The sequence below is a fragment of the Acromyrmex echinatior genome, chromosome 8 (assembly GCF_024713525.1).
Source record: "Acromyrmex echinatior isolate Ae372 chromosome 8, ASM2471352v2, whole genome shotgun sequence".
NCBI classification, from domain to species: domain Eukaryota; kingdom Metazoa; phylum Arthropoda; class Insecta; order Hymenoptera; family Formicidae; genus Acromyrmex; species Acromyrmex echinatior.
Window position 1 is genome coordinate 3,571,463 of NC_141859.1, and position 27,713 is coordinate 3,599,175.

The window sequence follows — 27,713 nt, forward strand, 5'->3', positions numbered from 1 at the left end:
AAAAAAACATAAAAGAAATCGTGATGAAAGAATTTGAAATTCTCTAAGAAAATGTAGATACATTTTGAGAAGATATTGCGATGTCGTAAAATACGATATATCTTTTCCACTCTCGCGTACTTTATTTTTATTTTACGTTTCGGCGAATGGTACTCGAGAGAATTTAAGAAATTAGATTTGCTCCGAAGGAATTTTATCTCGAAACCTATGGAACGAAGGTTATCATATTCTAAAATATTACGAATAAGGAACTGAAAAAGATAGGATTTTATAGTAAATTACCATCATTCGGATCACATTGAGAAATATTGGAAAATAGCTAGCCGTTCTTCTTGCTCATATCTTCATACGTATGTAACGAACACATCAATCATTTCGATGATATACTGAAAAATATAATAAAAAGTTATATGCAGCTGCGTTGACTGAAACTGCATGCTGATGATGCCGCATCGTCTATCGGCACGTCAAGCTGTAATATAATTTTGTATTACAGAAACTACGTAGCGAACTCCTTCTGTGTTACATATACTGGAAAACTCAATTACTACGAAGTTACGACGAGTATACCTTGCGTGCGATTTATGCGCGAATTGAACTTATCGATTGTCCGATATAAATTCACGTTAAAATGAACTTCTGTTTGTCGGTAAATTCATCGTGATTGCTCAGTATTCGCAATACGCAATCATATAGGGTCTAACATGATCCGCTTTTGACCCATCATAATTCTGTTTGTAATACGAACGACGAGAAAGTAATCTTTTAATATTACAACGATATTATTAAAGGCAATTAAATATTTTAGGGTTGTGCCATGTACTTCAAGATTACGTGGAATTGTACGTATTGTTTTACGTTAATTGTTTTATGAATCTAATTCGTATAGACAATACAAGAAAGAAGTAATTAAGTTTTATGATTGTTAATGTATCTGACTTTAATATTGATGAATAAAAATTTTAAGCGAGATAGAAGCTTTAGTGCTTTTAGTGCTAATACAATAATAGTAATAATCCATAGATTGCTTACTCTCTAAATTTTTTGAAGTGGAATCTTACTTTAAAGAGTGAAAATTCTACCAATCTTGAAAAAAAGTGGCAGAATTCTTAGTCTTTTTAAGGGTGAGATCTCACTCTTTAGAATGAAATTCCATTAAAGAATTTAAAGAGTGTACATAAATAATACATGAAACATTTTACATCGTATATATGATATTTATTGTATATATGGATGTAGATTATTATATTTTACCCTTGAATATATATATATATATATATATATATATATATATATATAAAATTGCAAATCAATAGATTATTTGTGAATAGTAATTAAAATTTTGTATTACATTACAATTTACTGCTTTATAAAAATTGAAAAATTTTGTTGTGATAGATTTTTTTTAGATTCTGAGCATTGAAAATGTTTATATGCATCGCACGTGGTGCACAAAACTGCGAATGCAATTCTGTCGTGAATTATGGATCGCGTAAAACGGGTTCAAAACGAGAAAAAAGTGGTAAAGTTAGTGGCGCGTCCATGTCGCTATCGACCGATTCAATTTCGCGTATTGCAGATGGCGGAAATAAACAAGCCGTGTTTATATTACAGCTCAGGTGCAGGTGCATAAAATTTAACATACCGCGCAATTTTCAGCCAGGAAGACTGCATGGACTCTCTCGGGTGTCCAGTAAAAACAGATTTATATAAACGACATAAATGAAATTGTATGCGTGTCGACAGACGATTATACGTCTGCGCGGATGATAATTGCGAATGTGTTACGTTTCTAGTGCCACTACCCCTTATCGGCGTCATGCACACACGTGCGTACATGCATGCGCATTGCGCCGATGATAAGCTGTACAAAACGTCACTATGTTCCCTCTCGTGAAGCGAGCACGTTGCATCAGAGGGGGAGAGGGGGGAGGGGAGGGGAGGGGGAGGGCAAGGGGTTTCGTTCGCCTAATCGCCGCTTGCACCAAAAGCTACGTCATTGCCACTGACAGCAACATGCTCTTGACATTCGTGCCACGTTAAGTGTGTAATATGAATTAATGGTATTACATCTTGGCGTGTTGCAAATAAAAAACTGAGAAAGTAATAATTTTAGCAAATTTATTTAGCGAAATTATTTGTTATTTAGGAATTTATAATCGCAATCGTGAAGGAGATTAATTTATGTACAGAAATTAATTTATATAATACCAAATTTTATCAATAATATAAAAGTGAGTCATCAAGAAAGAATCAATTTTCAAATGCTTGTATAGCATATATATGCATTTGAAAATTGATTCTTTAATTCTTTATTCCTATATTATTGATAAAGTCTGAGATATATTTTAAATAAGATTTGTGTGTTGAAGTCTAATTAAAAAAGTCTTTTATTATGCTTTTATTACACTACGCCATATATTTCATTAATAAAGATGAATGTTTCTACGGTTTGATAAAATTAACTTGAATTCTCAATTTTATGACTAAACGTTAAGCGAATAAATGTTAAGAAACAGTTAAGAAGATTTGAGTAGAAAGTTTGGTCGCGATTAGATATGATTTTAGGATTTCGTCCGAATTTGCATCTACGAATCGTTCGTATTTGTGCAACATTTGCAAACGCCACAGTACTCGGAAGCGAAGACGATGGTTCTAACACAACGGGAAATTTAATTAAATCTAACGCGAAATGCGTACGTGAAGAGAGGACGTCATTATTCACATCGCAAACCATTTTCGTTCGCTTAATTCTACGAGCGCTTTGTCACTGCCACAAGCAAATGCCATAAACAATGCTATATATATTTATATACACTGTACGTAATGGTAACTATTAAAATCATTTTTAAATCTTTATTTTGAACGAATTAGGAGATGTTTTACAATCATTATACAACGCTTTAATAGCGTATTTGAGAGATTAATTAATAACAGTAAAAATTCTAAAGAAAATATCGACAATGCAATTGCTTTTGAGTTAACAATAATTAAAAACCAAGGATATTGCTTTATTTATATTTGCAATTATTACTGCACATATACCGATTTATTACTTTTTTGAGTTTTATAGTTTTTTTAAGTTCTTCTAATATGATCTTTACTATTCAAAAACACCGATTTTATTTTTGTTATTTCTTATATATACAGACGTGAATATTGATTTATATATGCGAATATACAAATATATATACAATGAGTGTATATGCAAAGTATTCGTACAGAGGAAATTTTTATAAAAAAAATTTTATTTGTAGCTAACTAAACATTAGCAATTTTATACAATGAATACGTTTTGTCTAATATAAACAAAAGATTTTTGCGTGGTTTTTTAAAAATTAAATTTCTCGACCATACGAATATTCTTTGTGCATCAAATTAATACAATTTTTCATATTCGCTTTTCTTTTAGAGACAATATATTTTAATAATTTTTAACATTTTGTTAAAATAATTTTGAGAAGTAGACACAATCTAAATCTTATTCTTTCTTAATAAATTGCTAATTAATTGCTAAAAATAAAGTTTTTTTTAAAACAGACATTTTCCCTGTACGAATACTTTTGGTATTCATAGTATAACGACTTATGTAAAATACATGGAATGAGTACAAAAAGTATTCGTACAGAGAAAATATTTAAAAAAAAAATTTTATATTTAAAAAGTAAATATTATCCAGTGAGAAATGAGTCATCGAATTGATGTCGTCGAATTGTTATAAATTCGATGATTTTAATAATGATGTTGATTCGACGTTTAATTAACGATTTCTTGTTGGATAATTAACAATTTATTCATAAAGAATAAAATAGACTGTACGTTTCTTAAAATTATATATTTCAAAATGATAATGGTAAGTGGATTATACAAAATATATCATCCGAAAATTCATATTTACGTAGATATTAAATGATAAAATTACGCAGTTATTAAATGATAAAATTTACCTTCCTTTTTCAAAAGGAAGGTAAATTTTATCATTTAATAACGTACAGTAATATATCCAAGCGAAAGCATTTTGAAATATTTTGGTTTTTACGGGTATTTATTTTGAAGCGTTAAGCATTTCCTAGAAAAGCTGGTTGGCGCATAGTTCACGGCGCTCTTTTTTTTTGCGGGTGTGCGACGTACTGTTTGTGTTTACGCAGAGTCACCGCGCTAGAGTGAGATGTTTGTGAGACGTGAGTCGAGAGGCAGCCATCGTGCATCGTCGCATTATCATTCGGAACGCGCTCGTGACAAGACGTGAAGTCGTATTAAGCACGATATTTCTCTACGATCAAACGATTATTAGTTCGCGTTAATTGACTTTTGCGATCAATGACTCGCGAACGTGCCTATTTATTGAATGGATATTCTGCGCGATCTTTTCATCTCAAGACTCAAGTATATAGGAAATGGAACGAATTTTTCGCACTTAAAACGAATCTTTTTGAATAACTTACTTATACTTAAGTGACGGATTTAACTTGCGGAGTAAACCATCGTGAATTCGTGTTAAATAACTTAAGTAACCTAAATGACGGGAGTTTGCGGTATGTCGACGTGTGATACGTGTTCGAATTACATCGTTTTAATTGAATTAGCTATTAATTCGACTTTATTAATTGCATCGTGTGTTAATTGCAATCGACGTGATATCAAAAAGTATTCTGATGATTTAATATTTGTGCGATCACTTGCCATATTTTCGCGAGTGTTGTGTGAGTTCATGAAGAAAGAAACAATGAAGCAGTGAGACAAGAGAAGAAGAGAGGCTTGGGACGGCATCGGGCGATGGCGAAGCAACACTGGGGTAAGTTAATTTATTATTCATTATTTTGTTACTTGGCAATTTAATCGCCAAGTTCATAATTATCTCATACGTGCACTATTTATTTTCTGTAATATTCATTATTTTCAACTGTAATGTGAATATGTTTGTATTTTACGTTTCAACGAAGTTTACGTCAAAACTTTGCTGTACGCGTCGTATCTGTGAGTGATAAATTAGATTTTATTTAGTTGAGATAATGGAGATTTTTTATTACGATAATGGATCTATGAAAAATTTATTTCAAATATGCATAAGACAATATAAGTGTGTCTCGAAATTTGAGTAATATTGCGGGGAACTTTGTGAAACTTTGTGAAAAAATAAGCAATGAAAGTGTAAACTATTTTTTTTCCGTAAAATAGTTTTCTAAATACATTTAAAGTTTAACTAATCACGGATGAATTAGAACAGATTGGTACTAATATTTGATCCTAATAGTCAATTCATAATAAAGAAAGTAATTTTGTCAAAAAATAATTTCGAAAGCTAATTTTTTATAATATTTATTTTTTATACCGTTACATATACTTACATTATTTTTAGCAATTAAAAACGCCATGAAGAAATAATTTATTAATAATAAAATTTAGGCACTTTTGATATCTATATACGTTAGAATTGATAAAAGTTTGAAATTATTGCACACCTATATGATAAATATTTATAGATAATATTTTAATTAAAAATTTTTATATAAATTTCTTCATGATGTTTCTATTTCATGGACGATGAAAATCAGAAAGCCAGAAGTTAATATTTTTTATACGAAATATAAAAATAAAGCACTGAGTGTAAAATATGACGGAGAGAAATATTGTTAATATATAGAGATATTTATTTATTTGCCCTCCCCAAGAGTATGATTGAAATACAATAAAATTTGAGGCTTATACGTTTCTCGTTATTTTAGAATTAAATGTTGGAATAAACTAACGCAAAAGAGCAGTAGTTACAAAATTAAAAAAAATCTTTTTTATAATTTGATTTTATATCAATTAAAATTTAATAAAATTATTCGAGGATGATAGATCATGTAGATGCAATATGCAGGTCTCAATGTGATGTGTGTGCGATACAATTGATCAATTATGATCATTTACAACTCAAAACCTATTGCAATCTTGACATTTTCATACTAATCAGAATTTTGTATAAAAAAATATTAAAATATTACGCGAAGTGTAAGATATACTGCATATTTAAATAGGGTGTTATTATAATATTTCATTAAAACAGTAAAATAGATTTTAAAAATAATTCTTTCAAAAAATTATAGAATTTTTTCTATCCTAAAAATAAAAATTGACCTATATGGAAATATAACATTTTTCAAAATATAGGATACCGAGAAAACATTTAATACATGTGCAATATGTTGTAGTCACAATAAACATGTTTTATTTACTAGATATTTATTTGCCAACTATGTTTCAAAAAAGCTGCACGAACATCATGCGCGTGTTAGATATTAAACGGTGGAATATATATTTTTGTAAACGCTCGAAGAGAATTAAATAAAAACAATATACTTATTGAAGTTTTTATATATCAGTTTAAAAAAAATAATATTTTACAAAGTTGAATACATTCACGAACGTAGCGAATAATCTACATGAACTTAACGAATTGTTGTGTTTGCTAGTAGAGTGGAAAATATTGACAATTGACCCTATCGACTTCGATGTACGTTATTCCGAGAAGAGAGAGAGAGAGAGAGAGAGAGAGAGAGAGAGAGAGAGAGAGAGAGAGAGAGAGAGAGAGAGAGAGAGAGAGAGAGAGAGAGAGAGAGAGAGAGAGAGAGAGAGAGAGAGAGGGCAGAGGGACAGATGTAAAAAGAGACTGATCCGTGATTGCGTTTGCTCGATGCAGTTGTATATTGTGTCTGTTATGTTTACATAAATCATCGCCTCTCACAAAAGAAGAGTTTATTTTTTTAAAGGATTTGGAAGAACACGAGAGTTTTACGATTTAGTTTTATAAAGCGCTGCTTTTACACCGCGTATTGACTCCATCCGGATTGTGTTATTTTATTTCTATTTCCATTTTAACAACGATGATTTTCTTAGATTTTATGAGAAAAAAATTTCGTAAAAATACTATAAAAAAATACTATATTGTTCTGTTAAAATTTGTTATATTATAATCTTTAAATTAAAATATTAAAATCTTTTATATTAAAATATAATTGATGTTTTTGGAGCGTTCGTCGTGAACAGAATATTTATTATGAAATTTCATAATTTTATTATATTTTATCATTAGACGTCGGATTCTTATGCAATTTCATATTTTTTTAGAAAGCACATAAAAATCTGCATAAAAATGCGATATCTATTCATCATTATAAAGGACTTGTTACATTTTCATAAATATAAATTAAAATCTCATATATTACTGTATTCCATATTACTTGTTGTTTATGATATTCAGTTAATTCACAAAACGCGAGCAAACGCGATGAGGCTGAGATCACGCAGTTTAGGATTACGTGCGTTTCCGAAACAAACGCCGGGCATTTTGACTCTGTACACCTGCGCCTAATCACGGTGCTCGCGCGGTGAAACATTTGCGGTGACTAATTCGCGGGGTGGCTTCCGCTATTGTTACTCATTGCGAGCCACTGTTAACAATACACCTGTCCCTCCCGTCGAGCCTGCGTCGGTACGCCGCGGTTAATGCTGATGTACGAGTTGCACGTTAACGACCGGCGACCAAGTCGAAACTGCAGCGCACGACCGCTCGTAAATTCGCCTGCAATATCGTCATACCGCGGTAGTTTCGAAACGACAATGCAAAAGTTTGAGCGATTCTCTCCCTTCGTTGTCTCACTCACTCACTCACATACGCACACACACACACACACACACACACACGCGCGCGCGCGCGCTCTCTCTCTTTGTCTTTCATTTATTCATCTATTCTTTCTTTTTGTTTTACGCGGTTCAAACACAAGTGAACGTAACCTCGAACCTCCATAAATCGTCGCGACATTAATAAAATATATCTAATTGATTTGTCTATGAGGAAATCCGTTGTGCATCTTGAATTGAATGAGATAAAAATTACAAAAGTGAGCAAATTTAGATTTTTTATTGATTAACACCTAGTAAATTTGCTCATTTTCATTATTTTCAATACATTGATCCCAAATCTCCAGCTTTCTATTCTAAAATACATTTTAGATAATTAAAAATTCTGGCTAAACTTCTATATGTATATAGATATATATATATATATATATATATATATATATATATATATATATACATATATATATATATGTATATGTATGTATAAATTTGCTTATTTTTATCATTTTCAAAATACATTGACCCTAAATCTTCATTTTGTTTCTATTCTCTACTAAAATACACTTTAGATAATTTAAAATGCTGGCTAAACTTATATATATATATATATATATATATATATATATATACTTTTACATATTAAATTGCAAATGACGGATCCTTTATTTGGCTTGAAAATAACGGCAAAAATAGAAAGTGTTTTCATTTCCTTTTAACTCGTTATTCTGGCACACTTTACATTATGAATCGAGTAAAATACGTAGCAGAAATGAAACTTGTTCCAAAGAATAACGATGTAAATGTGCAAAATGAGAACCCGAATGCTCGCAGAGGAGAGCTCTTATATTCCAATAAACCGTGTTGGAAGGTTTTCTATTATTTCAAAATAAATTCGTTTTATATATCGCGTTTATAAAACTGATTGCGAACTCGACCATTCTAAAATTTTTTTTCGCTTCCAGTTGGACGTAGATATTGGCAGTTCTATTGGTACAAGTTTTCACAGAAAATGTACGATGATATCGGACGGTGATGAAAATTCGCACTTTCTAAAGGGACATTTTAGAAAGTGTTTCAAAAGAAAATGTCTTTTAGAATGTAGTCGAAGAATAGAGAGAAAATGCATTCGATAATTTATAAACTACGCGAATTTACGACCTCTACTTATCGTAGAACGGCAATCAATTTCTCTCTTAATAGAAGTAATTTTCTATCACATTCGTATTAGCAATATATGTATTGCTGATAATATATATATTGTAATTTTTGTCTTGAACCGTATTTCAATTTAATGCTTGTGTCTCCATTCTTTCCTTGAGATTCGTACTTATGGTTTCCTCGTAGAATCGACAGGTTGCAGAGACGAGATTTGAATTCTCAAGCATCTGTGTAACTTTCATTTGGCAAATACTAAGTAAATTTCACTCGAATATACAGTACGATGAAATTGCATATTCATGTAACGAAAGGCAGCATTAATATTTAGTGCTAGAATTTGATAATAAATATATCGAAATATCTTGCAATAAAATACATAGCTTTTATGTATGACTGCATTGGAAAAGGAAATAGAAGAAAAATAGAGTATAAACTCTATTGCTCATGAATACAAATATTACTTTGCACAATTCCTTAACTTTTTAATTATTAACGTTTAATTAGTACAAGTGAGTATTAATTAGTAAATACAAGTGCAAAATAAATTTGGATATTTTATCAATCCGAGATTATATTTTAATATAATATTTGATTACAAATTTTTTATTTATGGACGATTTTATAAAAAGGCTGTAAAAGAGAGCTCGCAGTAATGAGAGAATTAATACCGAAGAAAATTGCTAGGAAAATTACACGTTAAACTACGTTTACTCGATCGTTTTTTTCAGAAGAGGTAATAAATCATGATGCAAGGATTCGAAAGTTCCTATCATAGTATCGTGTAAAAAAGTGCATTAAAATCTAGCGCGTTGAAAGTTGCCATGAAATGTCGTTAAAACACCGGTCTCTGAAACTAATCATTTATAAAATCACATATTTCATTCATAAGTATGCCATTCACAAATATGTACAATGTACATGCGACCATTCACTTCGTTTGTAGAACACTTGCGTCTAATAGGTCATTCACATGCATTAAATAAACAGATGGGAATGTAGTACGTGTAATTCTATCGGCTGTAAATAGGTGCGTTGTCAGAATCTCGATTTAGACGCGATTCGTCACGACAATATTGTCTTTTCAGCTACTATTATTATGTTTGATAAATGAGGAATTAGATACTTCATAATTCAAATTGATATCATCTATTAAAGACCATAATTATAAAAGATAGAAAATTTGTTTTTCTAAAGATATTAACGTTGCAATTATTACCATTTATATATATTATCAAATATATTAAATTAATGTACGTTAATTATGTATATAATATTTAATGTATATTAATTAGATGTAATATTTTTTTAGGACATTATAACAACTTTTTATTTTATTCACAGTTATCATTTTGGTTTCGAGAACGTAATGAATTAAATTACCCAGCGGCATCATACAATCATCGAATTTTATAAGAATTGACATTTTGACAGATATATTGAATAATTTTCTCAATTTATTTCGAAATATTTATATTTATTTATTTATTAATAGCTATTGTTCACATTTTATTAGTTATAGAAATTATTTTTGGATATTCATTTATATATTGGGAGATAATTGTATTCTGATAAAGGCAACAATAGCCAAGGTAAAGCTAAATTTTTAACTGGAGGGATCGCACTGTATATAATAAGCTTTTTATTAATGGTTCTTTCGCAAAAAGTTTAAAACTGTGTTTCGCGTTGTGTACTTTTCGCCGACAGAGGTTTATGTGCCAAAAATACATTAATGGATATTCGATACGGTATACAATAATTCGCAAATCATGACAGACGCAAAATGCGGCCTATAGTCTTCATTTATTTAATTTGCAATTAAAAGGTTTCATTATTGAAACTAGTCATATAAATATTATTTTTTTCTCGTTGCAATACGATTATAATTGCAATAAAGAATAGAGACTCAGGCATAGTAAAGTGTAAATTTTATTACTATATAAACATGGAAAGATTGTTAAAGTAGGTACCTAAAAAATTTAGTTAGATTCGAAAATAATTTTGTTGTATCATCTAATTATTAAGAAACTCAAGCATAATAAGAGCAATGCTAAAAAATGTGAGCATTTTAGCAAACAGCTTGAAGCTGTTTACGTTATTTAGATAATTCAACTAAATAATTTTCAGATCCATGTAGCTAAATTTTTAGATACTTTTGCAAAATTATTCTTTCCTCATCCATATTCTCTTAAATGATATTTTAAAAAAACATACGATTTAATATTACAATATACTTTATAATAATATATGATATTTTTATACGTGAGATTATAAACACGCAAATACATTTGAAATGTAAAATCACGATTAGTGATAGCGAGATTAGCGAGACAATTCCAATAAGCTACCTCCTGCCGGGCGTGTAGTCGTAGAATGTAACATTGCTGCGTGCAATTCGCGATCTCAGCCACAGTCCGGCCGATTAATAATTCTCGTCGGTTATTAGAGCTCCATTCAATTAATTTCGAACGCTGACGAAGAGGAGAGACCGACCAGCAGCGATATATACGAGATTGGCGGGATCGATGGCCACCCACGTGCCGCCACACCGCTTTACGAATGCGCGACGCGGAATTGCATGCGGATGATTTCATTCGTTTTACGTGAGTTTGCATACGCTCAAGGCCGCCGATCGTATCTATCGTCACATATCGGCCCGCTCGGTTCTGTCCGTGGCTCTAACCAAGGCGTGTAAATGCAAAACGGGCCCTGCATGCGTCGTAAAGCGAGGATAGGACACGAGTGTTTGTGAAAAACGAGAAGCGCATATACAATTGGCTGCGGCATATCGGGAACGCGATTAACTCTATCCCGATCACGTTTAGATATAAAAATTTTTTATACGTCGAAAAAAAAACACGAGGGACACTTTTGGACTCGATAAAAAGTTGTCTCGCTTCGTGATCGTATTTGGATATGTCACAGCAAAATGTGTTAGAAAATTTAAAAAATTGAATAATCTAACATTTTTTTAATATTATTTCATTATTTTTTTTTTTGCATATGGATGTTTATGAGTGGCAGAAATTTGCAAGTATAATATTGGAGCGGAGAGACGATATGGAATATTTCTAGTTGAGATATTTGTGTAGCTGTGACATGGCAATTTTGATACACACGTATGTAAAAGTCGTTTACTCGGGCCGATTAACGGGAAGCGTTTTACGGCGATTGATCGTTGTATAACGATCGAAATTGCCGCGCGCGCATTTATTTTCCGCGATACATCGACTGTGCTCTATTGTGTTGTGCGATCACGTGAAACGGAATTAATCGCGATGCATCGCTATCACGCGACTTTTTCCGCTATCACGTCCGCTGACGTCGCGTCAGTGCGCGTCGAAAATGTAATGGGGTTGGGGGGAGGTATAGAAGAATAAGGGAGGCCGATATTTTACAGTCAAGGTCCGGCGATAAAAGAAGAACCCGCGAGGTTAGAGAAAGATTAGCTGAACAAGCTAGAACGGTGCACGAGCGGATATTCAACAAATGAATAGAAAAGAAAAAAAAACGGAAAAGGAAGATTGAGGTAGCGCGTGACAACAGATAGACTTGCGAAACTTCTTTAAAATCGTTACATAAAAGTCGAGAGTTGCTGTAAAAGTTTTCTCTTTATTAGATTGAAAGATTAGAGTTTTTTGTATTTTTGATTCGAAATGTTTTTCCTTATTCGAGTTGCGCTGGAAGGAAATTATTTATTTTTTTATGTAATAAGTAAGATAGAAAAGCTCAATAAAAAAAGCGCGTTTCCGGCTATGTAAAAATAATTCGTGTTTTTATAGAGTAACGCGATAAATTGGAAAAAATAAAGAAAAGGAGAAATACAGGAATCTGATAATTTCTATTTAGTGTTAGCCAATCTTAGAAATATTAGAAAAATGAAACTTTTTATAACCGTGCTATTAATAAATGTGTTTTTCTAATTATAATTAATTACTATCTGTTGCATATGATCTTTTACTTCAAAAGTAACACAGCTCAAAACAAGATGTGATTTTTGAATTATTACTATGAACGAGTTAGCTATTAATAAATTAGTCATTGATAAAGATTACTTTATTAATCATCAGAAATAAATTAATATAACTTAACTTTACAGTGTTCACTAAATAGTGTTTTCGTCATTTTTAAAGTTTTTAAAGAGATCATAATATTTTTTGAATTTTTTGAAAAGTTTACTTTTTACATTGTGTCATTTTTTAAATAAAGAAACGATTTTGTGATTTTATTTATTCAATAATTTATTTTTATTTACTACAGTATATTCTTTTCGAATATTGTTATTATTGAATATAAAAAAATCTGAGCCCATGTCATTCTCACTGTCCATCGACACGTTGCATACGAGAATCATCGTCAACAAAGATCATTGAATAACAGTCGAGCCCAATGGGATGATCGTTAATCTCGATAGATCATGTCAAACTCGTCGATAACGATGAATCATTCCGGGGGCATGGTTGGGGGCAATCCATCATCGACATCATAGTAACGAACTGGGTTAATAATGGTGTAACCGTTGCTGGATGAATGCGTAAAAGCAGCGAGCGAGGAATCGTCCTCTATGCACGGGCCATTAGTGAATTGGACGCGGTATGCAATTATATCACCTGCAACATTGTTGGATAAAGTTGTCGCCGTGGTTTCTGCTGTTGCTTTTGGTCGGCGCGTGTTGATTTTTCCATGTACTGGCTTGACATGAAAACTCGATATAAAAACACCCAGCGATGTGAATGAGTGAAAAAAAAAGTGCGATGACGCAGCAGAATGTGTAAGGGTCGCTTTTATTAGAAACGTAAAAGCTGCTTTGGCGCGTAGCCCTCTTTACGTGAGATATTTCTCAAAGTCACATCTTGAAGTGGAACACATCTCGAATGTTTTTCATGGAGAAAATTCATGATGATACTACAAGAAAAATATTTTGTGAAAAATATTTTAGTCGAGATTTTATGAATCGCACTGTATCTAGATTATTCACGTTCTACATATATTAATAAATAATATTCGTATCTACATATATTAGTAAAATATTTTTTAATAAAATGAAAAGATTATAAAAAATTTAAGGTTTTTCAAAATTGTATTTGAAAATAATACAAAAATTTGACGATGATTTGTAATAAGATTTAGATAAATATTTATCGAAAAGTAAAAGTAATTAAGGTAAAAGTAAAAGTAAAAATAATTAAAGTAAAATGAGAAATTTTTTATTTGAACTATAAAATTGTTAAATATAAATATTGACCTTATTAAATTATTTCATATGTATATAACATTTATTTTTATACGGAAAATATATAAATTTTCAATTTCAATTATTTCTTGCAGAGATACAAGACAATGCCTGATATATCCTTAAGTCACTTTATTCAAGCTGATTACCGTGCTATTTTTGATAAATCAGTTTTAGCAATTTAACAAAATTTAATTTTATCCTATTTTCATATTGGTCTATAAATTAAACGATTGATTTATGGAAAAAGAGGGAGATTTATAAAGCCAGGTAAGCGAGTGAAGGGGTTAATTCTCTATCCCGAGATGAAATATTATACGAATGGGAATAAAAATGCAACCGATAATGCATCTGTTCGTTCATAGTTGTGTTTTCTGAAATAATGACTCCGAAAATTGATATTCGCGTCGCATTAACAATCAATAGATAATCAGTTTATTGGGAGTGCGTCGCGCATGAATTCTGTTAAAGTAGTTGGTCGTATGTTATGTTGGTTGACACACAGGCGGGAGAATTCAGAGCGACTACTCTCACGGGGCAAAACTGTGTTAATGCATCGAGAGTTCACCTACGTGTTTATCGTGTGTCGTATTGCTCGCGGCAGATTGCGTACAATGCAGTTAGGATGCATATTGCAAGCTGCATTAGCTAGCATCAATGAATCAAAAATTTACTTGGAAGATACGCTATAATGTAATAATGTAAATATAGCGTAAGAGGAATTTAATAATCACAAAAAACTTTGAGAGGAATTGAACTATCATAAAAAATTTCAGGAACTCCTCTTTTAAAAACGAGCTCTTGACACTCATTTAACAAATGTGCGTTTAATGAAGTTGTCGCATGTTACAGTAAGCACAGCGTTTAATAATTTGGACATATTTTAATAATCCTGATCTTCTTATAAGACTTTCATTAGCATGCAAATTTCATTAATGTGCAAGAGTTCCGACGCGATGATAAACGTAATAAACTTATATTATCCAAAACTTAATTAAACTTAAATCTGCTTGCATATGAATACGAAATCACAATAAAAGATCATCATATTTTCGTACATAAACCGAGATGTTGTTTACCGAAATAAATAAATGGACGGAATACGTATTGAAATATTTTACGTTGAATTTAAGCATCTAGAACCGCATCGAATATTGGATAATGTTTAGCTAAAAATCGTGTGAAAAAAAAAAAGAAAAATTGGCACGATGAACAACACGTTCGTTTGAACGTGGAATATTTTAATCACAAGTTGAAAAAAATTTTAAAACACGCTCTCACGGGATTATAGAAGTACCGAATGCGTTCATGAATGTCGAAACACCGAGCGAATGCAACCTGAGAAATTTCGTTTCGTAGGTAAACTGTATCGATTTCTATACAAGCAAAAAGTGATGATAAAATTATTAAAACTTTGATAAATTAAAAATTTATATTTTAATGAATATATTATATCGCACGGATTAATGTATTGTAGTTTTAGAATACATGCAGTTTTAGAATAAATTTTATTATGATGTTTGTGTGCGCGATTTATAGAAAAATAAATATCTAGTGTTTTTATCTATCAAGCAAAAAGTATCTTAATTATTTTAACTTGTACTTCATAGCGCGATTTATTTCTGATTTTTAATTGATAGATAGTTGAATTCTCTGCAATTGTTTGATATCGACAAAGGCTGTAATTTGCGGTTCGTCCCCGCCGGGCAAAACTGTGTTAATGCCGTATTCGCCGTCGTATTAGCCGCGCATATTATCCACAATGCAGTTAGATTCTATGCGTCCTCTGGTCACAATGGGTCAGTGACGGTTTCATGTGCCTTGGGACTAGTCAGTCAGGGAAACGAGCAATTACCGTTCAGCCCGTAGGGGGCTGCTGGAATTTATGGGTCGAGTTCCCTTTAAGCAACCTTTCCAGCGCGCGATCTACCCCTGCAGAATTTCCTGGAAGACAGAGATTCCTTGTTCTTACGGGGTTGCATGAGAGAAGCATCCTCGTTAATATGCCTTATTATACTCGGCGGGCTTGTCATACTTATGACTAGCTAAGCTAATTTTTTAATAGATTTTGTGTAAGCAGCTTTTAACAATCGCTAGTTAGCACTAAAATTCTTTCTTTTAATCATCCAACCTTTTTAAGAATCCACCATCTAATAAAATTCTATTACAATTAGTTCTTAAAATATAAAAATGATCCTGCATGCTTGTATTATTTGTCTAGTTAATTTATTTAGATAGAATTATAATCAGATGATCCTTGATTTTTAAATAAACGAACAAATGCAGAGCTCTAGTATATAATTTAATCATTGCAATCTTGAAGCATCGTATGCCTTCAATGCAAGATGCACGCACGCGTGAAAAATATTTTAGTGAAATCCTTTAAAGAGATTTTGTCAGCTGCTGTCTATAAGAAAAATGTAGTTTCTGCAATATTCGAATCCAACGCGGCAAGACATGCAATTTCAACGTTTCACGAATCCTTTCCTCTTTTCTTGCCATTCGAATGGCAAATCACAATATATTTCAATTTCTGTTCCTGTTCCTGTTTTTTTTTTCCGTGCAGACATTTTGCACATTTCCGTCATTATGCGCATCCATCGTATCGTTAATCCGGATGCATGCTCAACCCAGATGCATGTCGCAGCATCTCGTTCGACGCAGAATGCTCTAAAGCGGCTAGTTATAATGCCAGGGTTACAATGATACTATCGAGCGCTATTCGCCCACGAATACCAATATTCTCTCCTCGAATACAGATTAAGATTTCGCACTGGGATCAGATATGGAATTCGCTTTGTGGTCGGTGTATCTCCCGAGTTGCAATCTGTTATTAGTTATGAGAGATGTGCGGATAGGAAATGCGCGTCTCTCTCTAGTAGAGTATTAGCAAAATCGATATTTCATTTGGGAAATATTCTCTAAATAATGACTAATTCCAGAATTTCACTACATTATTATAATATCAGAAACTCATAATAATTTTTAATTACATTATATGAGAACAAATTATTAATAAATTACTAATTAAAGGATTAATAAATTGTTATTAAATAAAGTGTCAGCAAAAATGTATATTTATTAAAAATTACAAATTCAAGCACACACATGCACTTGATCTGATTGATTTGATATTTTAATAGCCACTGTATTACTTTGCAGCTGAAAAGGACAAGAACTTGTGATTAATTGTTTTCCAGAGTGTTAATTGTAAGTTTAACACTCTGCGATCCAACATAGATATTCCATTTGGAACTGTAAACTTTCTCGAATGTTTGGCGGTTTGTGGTGGACACTCTCTTGCGGCTTTCTTCGGTTCATGAATCAATCGTATCGACCATCTTGTTCCGTGTCTACGACGTTCGTCGAAGCACGTCCTATCTCGTTTGACCCTGGGATGAACCTAAAGATTGGCTTCGTTAAGAAAAGACACGATGTTTTGTAATGTCTCACATCGTGCGTGTTAGTTGCATACGCATACATGCTTGTTCATATGTCGCGTACTTAATTAAAGCGTCTCGTGTGCAATGTTAATATGTGTGCGCATATCCTAATCGTACATTAATCCATATTCTCCTTCTCTGTCGCATGTGTTAAGGCAAGGTGTATTGTCGACGAGATAATCTAGTCGCCATGCGACATTGTGATCAGCTTAAGTCAATGATTGACATTTCTCAGAAGATTATCGAATTACAGATACTGTCATGCAAATGTCATATATAAGCTGTTGATCTACGGATGTTTAATTTTTTAAAGGATATAATATATAGATAAAAAAAAAGGATATAATATAGGTCTAAAAAATGAACAAGATTTATGGAAAAATAGAAATTACTAATTGAACGATGTTATAAAACGCAATCTTATGTATATTTACGAAAATTACAAAAATTAAAAAAATTAGAAACAGACTTTTAAAGTATTCTACAGTATAATTATTAGGTGTTGGAATTAATTCGTAGCGTTTTTTAATGAAAGAATGTTATTTATTTCACATGAGCATTAAAAAATACATTAATGAAAGTACTTCCCATCACTTGTAAAACGCTACGAATTAATTCCAACACCTAATACATTGCAACTTATTATAATTATTTTAATATAAAATTTAACTTCTATTTAAAACAGACTGATTATTTTGATTTTAAAATATCATTATATTAATAATATTTTATAATGTGTTATAAACGATATATTTCTTTTGCATTTACAATGCAAGTTTGCAAATCGTAATCTTTCTCTTGTATTAAAATACATATCTAACAGTAATTTCTACTAGAAAAAGAACAAGAATGCGGAAATTAACTTGTATCTTTCACGAACGCAATATCGCGTGATACATGATGTGAGAGCTCGAAAAGTACTTTAAGAAGATAAGTCGGACGACTACTGGCGAGTAGACGAACTCGTGCTAGATCACTCGGTATAGATCACTTTGAAGATACAGATCTCTTAAAGGAGGACACATGTCCCTCCGGGAGCTTCGTAGAAAGCTGTTCGTGATGTAGTGTCCCGTAATTGGAAAGGCGAGTGACGATTTTTCCTCGAGACACCGATACGTTTGTCGGTTCTTTCTTGCCGCTGCCTTGGTACCGAACAGTTTTCTCCGGTGTTGCTACGCGACGACAGATCGACTGCAATATTGCGGACGTTGCAGTCGAGATATTGCTATGCGGAATTCGACCGATCAGTTTTATATTGCTATCGAGCGCTTAAATGCCGAAAAAGGAGAAACATTTCGAACATTTCGAATACGAAAGATATGTATATTCGTAAAATTTTTTTATTTTCTTTAACCTTACAAAAATATGGGGCCATTTGTGTCCAAATTAATATAATTCTGTGAATTGCAAGATATTATAGATTTAGATATTATCCCTGCATCGTTTAATTTTAAATTAAATATGTTTAGAATTTGATACATATTATGTTTTGATGTATTTGTTTTAATATTATATATATATATATATATATATATATTTATATATGTGATTATATAATCTCTATTATATACATAGTTTATGCAGTTTCTGATGGGTGAAATTGTTATCGTGGTAAGGTATCTATTTGCTCTCATATTACAAGAGAGATATATTATATAATATAAGGATATATTATATATATAACATGTTTTGAAGATTGTCAATATCTGAGTAAATGAGTAAACTATATTAAACTTTATAATAATAAAATTTAACGTATCTATAATAAATTGAATATAAATTATTATTCGAAAATGTCGATTTAAAGAAAATTTTTTGGAATTGTTAATTATCATTTTATTTTCTCTCTCTTTTTAATAAGAAAATCTTCAATTATTAAGAGCTAAAAAATTATAGAAAAAATGTACATGCATTTTAAATTAACTAAGCATTCTAATATTCAGTTTAATATTTTGATGACAATAGAATAGAGCGTAAAAAACTCGCAATGCGAATGTGTTAGTAATTTTAAATTAAGAATATCTCTTTTAAAAAAATTATATAGTAATGACGTATACATATCTTTGGATTCCGTATTAAACTCAAATGGATTTTCGATTGATTATTCACCAGCCATAATAACTGACGAGGGACGGTTAGACAAAGTCAAGTACCACGTTATATTTTTTCTCGTATCATCCTTCTTAGCTTCTTTTTTTCTTCTCTATAATTGTGTACCACCTTCCATCTTGGCTTTCCTTTTTGTTGTCTCGTGATTACAAACTCTGGTTCCACCTTGCTGTCAGCGACCTTACAAGCACTTTGCTCGGCTGTTCCACGAGAGAGAAGAGGCTTCCGTAATAAGTGCAGATTGAACAGACTTTACCAACCTCGAAAGTTTTCTGTCTCGCAGAGCAGCCACTCAAGATTCCTTTGATTTGTTTGCTTTCGTCTCGCGAATTTAGCTTCCAATACCTACATCTTATTGTTGTTTATGATATCCAGTTCACCATATGTTTAAATTAAAAAAAATTTAAATTGTTGCACGCAATATATTAATAACTTTACTTAAATTATTTAATTTCTTTTGATTTATCTCTTCATCTAATAACACATGCTTCAATAAGAAATAAATAGTGAGAAATTAATAACCAAGTGAGAAAGTTCGATCAAAGCACACTCTTGCGAGTTTCTCAGTTGAAGATAACGTTTGCAGAACTTTTTCGAATTGGCATCTTTTCGATTTAACGGCTCTTGTTTGTTACGAAGCTGCTATGAAGTCTTATCTTTCCTTAGTAGGCGAATCAATACAATCACTCGACAAAAGTCTGAAGAATGGGAAGGATGAACCTTGCGAGTGAAGATGGAACGAGCTCCCCTTGACGCGGAACTTTTTCATTCTGAGAGGAGATCCTTTTGAAAGCAGTTAGGATAGAACTCGATTGGCTCTTCTTGTCGATAGTTCGCGATTCGTAATTCTTGGACGTTATATCAGAATTTACGATAGATGAATCTATATGTTTGAGTGCACTTCGTCGAAATGGCTGTGTGTTTTGACTGTGTCGAAAAATCGATATTGTCCGTGGTTTGGAAAACTTTCCTGTATTATTACGTTTTATGTAAACATACTCGATACAAATCGTAAACCATCGAGATAGCTGAGAGATCGATCGTTTAGATACATGTATTAACATTTTGATCGATCTTCACATACATCTATAGTTTTTTCACAGATATTTGAGCTACGACATAGATGCATTATAGTTCGCGCGCGGACTATCGTTCATCGAACCGACGATTCTTGGGCTTGTCCCTCGAGCGAGATTCATTTCTATTAAAAAGGGGAACAACCATACCGTTCCTCGCTATCGTAGATATTAATGGTGCAAGATAATGAGATTTTCGTCGCAATAATTGACACGCGCGTGAGAAGGGCCGACAAACTTGGAAATTAAATTTCTCCGACGATCTGGGAAAGACCGCCGCAATCGAGTACCGCCGATATGAGTGATAAGGGCAAATGATAACGGCTTCATGCCTTGCAGCACTTACGTTATTACAGTGAAATCGGTTTTAGCAGTTCTACCGTAATCGACTTAGCGTTTTTCTTAATTTTTCAGTTGAAAAGTGTTATCGTACTAACGATAAATAAAAGAGGCTGTATAAATATGCATTATAATACGATGTAATAATAATATAATATAATATAATATGATATAAGATGTCTTAAAGACATCTTAAAGATTGCTTTAAGCATCATATTATAAGATGTCTTAAAGCATCTTCAGACATCTTATGTCTACATTTTGGATGTTTTATATATATATATATATATATATATATTAGGTGTTGGAATTAATTCGTAGCGTTTTTAATGAAAGAATGTTATTTATTTCACATGAGCATTAAAAAATACATTAATGAAAGTACTTCCCATCACTTGTAAAACGCTACGAATTAATTCCAACACCTAATATATATATATATATATATATATATATATATAAATAACTGAATATATAATATATACAAATACATAAAGTTCAACCGTATTTACTGTTATATACAAAATATTTTTAATATATAAAAAAATTTAAACTTGTTCTATACTATATCCATATGTATTACATATGTAATAATGTATTACATATGTAGATATGCCATATGATTATGTTGGCATGTTTATAGCTAATATAGTTAATAAAATTAGATTGCAATATTTTCTACATTATTTTTATCAACAAAAAAATTGACAATTTTGAACGCAATTTTTATGACAACCGTAATCGAGTATCGTTACGTGATGTTTTATACGTTCTCGTTATAAGAAAAAACATTATGATGTTATTTAATACCATGTAAGTATATACTTTTTAATGCGAATATAGTATCTGTCTTTTATGTATGATTGAGACTTCAGATATGCGAGTGCAAGCAGCTTTATGAGATTTTTACATTTATTTGTCGTTACTTCGTGCCAAATGATATAAATCTCTGCCGGCATTTTACGAATTGAATCCGTAGACATGTCGTTAGACATTTCAACGAGCTTTTCACAGATTATGAGCTTTTATTGTTCGCTGCTATACAGTTCGGTTTTATATCATTGACATTTCCTTGGCTGTCGCCACCAACCAATGAAAGTGCAATTTAATGATTATGTCTCCCCATTAGTAAAGAGTAAAATAGAGAATAAAAGAGAGAGAGTGGGAGGAGAGGAACCGCCAGACGCAGCAGAAAAATCTGCGTCTTCCGGCTCGGCATCGCGGCGGGAAGCGAACAAAAGATTCCTTTTGCTCGGGAATTTATTGCTTGCATATACGACCGATACTCACCGAGTTGTGAGAGGAGTTCTCTTCGAGCTTCGGATAAACCGAAACCGTTTCTCCAACGGTGGTGATAATCGAACTGCAGCTGCACCATTGCACTGATAGTAATTAGCTGTCAGAACGTAAACTCAGTGAGTTAATGAGATTCTCTTGATATTTAATTGATGTAATATACCGTAGTTATATTTGCTTGATGAAGTATAGAGAGTAATGAAAACGTCAGTAGTCTTTTCAAGAAACGAGAGGAGAGAAGACTGTTTCATAAAACTTTGATTGCCATGTTACATAACATTAATGTAATAACGCATTTGCCTTACGATGGATCTGATTTTTTTTTCACACGTCGATCATAAATTATCAGATGTCTTCTTCTTCAATTCAAAACGAACGCGTATGTATAATGAAATTATCGTAATTTAGAGCTCGAATGTGCTGCAACTTTATGGAAGTGTTTAAATAGAGAATAGCAATTTACTATTCTTCCTTTAAGAAACTCGCTGTTCTCTTCTGTTCGAAACTTACTTACGAGCTATGAAAAATAAATTGAATTTTTACGTGTGTGCTTCTGTTTCGGCCACGTTTTGCTTTCTTTTTAAAGCTGTTATTCGAGGCAACCGTGAGTAAGTATCGTCTACTTCGCAGGATGGCCATGTAAAACATAGCGTGTAATGGCGTGTAAGCTAGACCGTGTAATAGATCCTTAAAACAAAGTACCTTCTTTCCCGCCCGTGTTAACTGGTTTGCGCATGTACGTGGATAAGAGAAAATAGACGCTTCGGATTCTTCCTCACGAAGGCGAGATTAGTTGAACTCACATGAATTGGCTCAATTTCCTGCTCGGAGCATATCGATAAAATCGGTTGTGAGTTTTCAGCTATATTGCGCACGTCGCTTATTTCTTCGCTTCGTGACGCTGTTGGCAATTTCTGAAAGTTCACATCGCCCAGCAAAAATATTTATGCCAAATATTTGTTGAAACTATACGACGTTTTCATAATCCTAATGAGATATGAGTGTGAAAGCCTCGCATCGTGCACCACGTTGATTTTTACAATTGCTTTGTATTAGCAAAATAACTAAATAACTAAATAACCGCATACATGATTGTAATAAACTCCGTTTGTTCTGAATACATGCGAGTAACACGAAGTCATAAGTGTGTAATGCTTTTTTATTACGTCATATTAAGTTAGAGCTCATATAAGATTATCAGCTTTTAATTTAGTTCCTGTGTTAGTAAACGTAATAACAAATAATGGGGCGATAAAAAGTAATGATCTTACGTGAATAATTATGTGAATTAAACGCGCTTAAGGATTAAAATAATGAACGTATACTTTTTGCAACAAGCTGCGCAGGTTTTGCATAAAATGGCACATTTTTTTATATGGAGTTACGATCACGCCAAGTTAATCCTTTAGGCCACTATTACTAAATATCAGAAATGATTGTTCAGTAAACTGCAGAGCATTACTTTCGAGGTAAATATATATCTGACTCCGAAAATCTTTACGTAATACATTGGGTATACTAAGCAATTGTTGCAAATGAGAAGTGACGGATAAGATCAACACGAATCAAGCAAGCGTCACGAAGCTGAGGCCAACGAGGTGTGTCGAGTTTATCCCGAATTTAGTATTCACGTGTGTTGTATGGTTCTCAATGTAAACGTAACGGTGCTTATACGTACCATCTTCAATACGAGAAAAGCCTCGCTTTTTCTCGTGAATGATCCTTGTGAATCCTGCCGAAAGATCTATTTTTCTGGATAAGGCGATTGCACGCAGTGTTTTCATCGTAACGCGAAGAGAGCTACTCGTAAATCCTTCTCTCTGAGATATTCGAGTCCATGTACACACCGCGAAAGAGTCGGCGAATGTTCGAGGAAGGGAATCGTCTCGGGGTCCGGGATCCAAACGGTCCTGCTAGTAGTAGACGGTCTGTCGGTCTGTCGTGCACGCGATGCATAATGCTGCGATGTCTGAAAGCACAGAGAACGCCTCTATTCCCTCTCGACAGAAGCGGCTTTGTGCATTCCCTTAACTCACCCCCGCACTGTGTTTCTCCAACGTCGGCTTCTCGCTCCCGTGTACTGTACGAACGTATCGCGGCTCGTGCTTCGCATAAACCGCGATTCGTGAGTAGCTGACCCGATAAAAACTTGACGTCATCGCAGTCAAGAAGATCGCCCCAGTGATTTATCCGTCGCATTCCGTTAATCCGTAATTCTGCCTTTCTTTTATCCTCGTGAAATTTATAGAAATATAAAGATTTCAATAAATACTAAGCGCAGTGACAGGAATTAAATTGACATTCTGTTACCTTACAGTTCTTTTTCTGATTTTTTTTACTTCAATAAATTATTTTTTTCGAATTTCGAAAAAAAAAATTTTTTTACTCTATTTTTCTGGAGCTGCATATATTTTTTACATCGTGCATTTTTTATAATAGTAGATTCGACTTGAACTACATTCGATCGAATATATTCTTAATGCAATGATGTTTATTTTTAATGAATAAACTTTATTGATTTTATCTCTAAATATTTTTCGTTAAAATCGCTAACAAATAGCATTTATTTTGATTTGTGTTAAATTTAATTTAGACTTGTTTTTGTTATAATATATTTTTTGATATTCAAAATTAAATAGTAAGCTTATTTGCGTTAAATGAAAGAACTGCTCACGCAGACGGAGGTAGTTTTTTGAGCGCAATGCAGATAAGCGTTCGTTAATTTGGACAAAGAATCGGCGTTGTTAACGATACGCGGGTTTTGCAGAGAGGAATTTAATATGCAAGGGTGCGTGCGCGGCGGACGTTTCCGAGAGTTGTATCCACCCGCATAACGCCAGCGCATGAATTTTGCAGCGACGTAATTATTTTTGCTCGCTTTCAAATTACCGTCGATCTGTCTGAATGTACGTGTGGTAGAAATATTTTTATAAGTGGAAAACGCGATTATTTCTTCCGAATTTTGTGATAAACGATTCCAAAATATTCCATATCAAATTAGAGAACCAATTTCAATTTACAATATCATACAAATCCATTGTTTCTTTCAATATCGAGTTAAACGAGTATCTATGCTAATTTAAAATTCACTCAAGTGAATCTTTGTTGTATCTCTTGAAATTCTAACAACCTAATTAACTGAAGCATTTGTCATGATTTTTGTTAACATTTATAGGCTGTCAATTTACGTTTTTAATCGATTAGAATTTAATACCAAAATTATTTTTTTAAAAAGAAAATATTAAAAATGTATTAATGTTTCATCATATTTGATAGATAAATATAACCGAATATCAAATATGAAAAATATAATCAATCCTTTTGATGATGAACATATAGACAACTAAAGAATATATTTTATCAAGCAAATTGAATGAGAACGATTTATTAATAAGTATTTAAAAATAATAATAAACTTTGAATTAAATATGAATTAATGTATTATATTTAAATAAAATTTGTTTTGTGTGAATCATAATGCAAATTTATTTTAGTAATTTTATATTTTAATTGAATGTAATAATAATATAATGACAATAATAAATCGCGTACTTCTCAGACCGACTATAAGTGATAATAATCACCAGTTGTACGTACCTCAGATTGTAATTGAATTTGCCAAGCGGATTGCGCATTCATTGTATGGAGTATGTTTACGCATATGTAGACTATACTTTACGACCCACTATACACTTGTAACATCTTGTTTCGAGAACGTAATTGGAAATGAATACTTGATCGTTTAGATCGCGAAGTCTGGTACTCGGAACTGGTATTGCTTCGCGTTTCGACGAGAAGATTGAATTTCCGCCAAACTTAGCGCTTCCCCTGAGGAACGATCTTTCACGCTTACGAGTTAAGGTTGTAAAGTTATAGCCATTTTTTAACATGATTCTCAAAGATGTACAACTTGCGTTTTATACACTTTAGTAATTTATAAACAAAGTCATAAACAAAAATTTTCGTTGCATTATGTACCTGAGTAATGATTATCTATGAACTATTAACTACTTCATTCAACATTCCTCCTCCATAACGGCATTATGAATTATTGTGTGGTATTATCGTGATTACTTTCGTCGACGTTATCTGATCATCTTTTACATTAGTCTTACGTTATTTTTATTATCAGATCCATTATATGCCTTCCGTGTTTTATTTCTCCGGAAATTTACTATACGACGTGTTATACTCCATGCAGAAGGATTTTTGTGATGCAGAAAGAATTTATATTGTAGTATCTTTTACACACGGAAATTAATTGTGAAACGAATTTTAATTAATTCAGTATAAAACAAATGGATGGATATAAAAGAATTTTCTTTTGAGTTTTCCAAAATATCGTTAATATAATAGAATGCATAAAGATATACCCACGCGTAAAATTTTTAATATATTATAATTGAAAGTGCAGCGCTATAATAATATACTACTATTTTAATATTAGTCTGCAAAAGCGTAGATTTATTTTAAATTAAATATACTGCAATTTTATTCTGATTAAAATAGAGAGTGAAAAAAAGAGCCATTATTAAAAATACCAATATCAGTTTTTGCGTGGTGATTTCTTAGCCTGAATAGAACGTAGAGAAAATAGTGCATTTGCCGTTGTTCGGACCCAAAATCGATTGCAAGGCAATTCACAATGCAGTTGGTTAAATCCAATTTACGGAGTACTTCGAGTTCGTTTGAAAAAGGGGCAGGCGCTATTATCTGCTTCACCCTTGACTTCCTTTGTTTCCTTCCAGCCGTACCTTGTGTTATACAGGATAGTTTATGACGTTATAAAAATCCAGAGTGGGTACTTTAACTGATCGAAAATGCGATTGTTCGTACTGGTTTTGAAATACAATATTTTAAATTTTATATTTTTGTAATAATTTTTTATCAACACAAATATATATTAGTTTCAATATAACGTTAAAACGAAGCTAAAAAATATATGTATAATATATTTGTGAAAAATTGAATTTAATTGCATTGACATAGATAATATACATATGCAGAATAAGAATAAAGAAAAATTGATACTACCTCGAAAAAGTTAGTCAATAATAAATAATAATTTTACAAGAGTTTATAAAGTTAGTCATAAATTTATAAAGTTTATAAAATTGTTTATAAATAATTTTTTGTTTACTTTGCAAGAAGAATTTATAAATAAATAAAAGAGTTGAGCAAATTTTGCAGTAATTAAAATGGAAGCTAGCAAATTATTTTAAATATATGAAACAGCGTATCGCTATTGCAATCTCACTAATAAATGTAATTTCTCACTATAATAAATGTAATTTTATTATAATAGTATAGATAATATCATTTATTCTTTAATTATATAGTTAATTTTGTATCTATTTTCCTCAATATATTTCTTGAATGAATTTAGGTTGCATTAGGAGTTGATCGTCACTTTGTCGAAGGCTCAAATTCTTATGT

At 32.0% G+C, this 27,713-nt stretch overlaps 1 protein-coding gene and 1 long non-coding RNA gene across 5 annotated transcripts in view; one reads left to right on the forward strand and one right to left on the reverse strand.

Moving 5' to 3' along the window:
* The window catches only part of LOC105150229 (RNA-binding Fox protein 1), a 298,467-nt gene that overhangs the window by 12,398 nt on the left and 258,356 nt on the right, over nucleotides 1–27,713 (forward strand). The window contains exon 1 of one of the 4 annotated variants that reach the window (XM_087408566.1): nucleotides 4,044–4,795. The exons of the other annotated variants lie outside the window; for them this stretch is intronic. The gene's annotated coding sequence lies outside the window, so the exon portion shown is untranslated. Of the gene's footprint in view, nucleotides 1–4,043; nucleotides 4,796–27,713 lie in introns of those variants that run through there. 4 annotated transcript variants of the gene reach the window in all.
* Nucleotides 10,085–27,603, reverse strand: LOC147908687 (uncharacterized). The gene is made up of 4 exons (XR_015545887.1): nucleotides 23,956–27,603; nucleotides 22,980–23,191; nucleotides 22,272–22,377; nucleotides 10,085–17,417 (listed from the first exon to the last, which is right to left on the reverse strand). It is a non-coding gene; the product is annotated as an uncharacterized LOC147908687 (long non-coding RNA).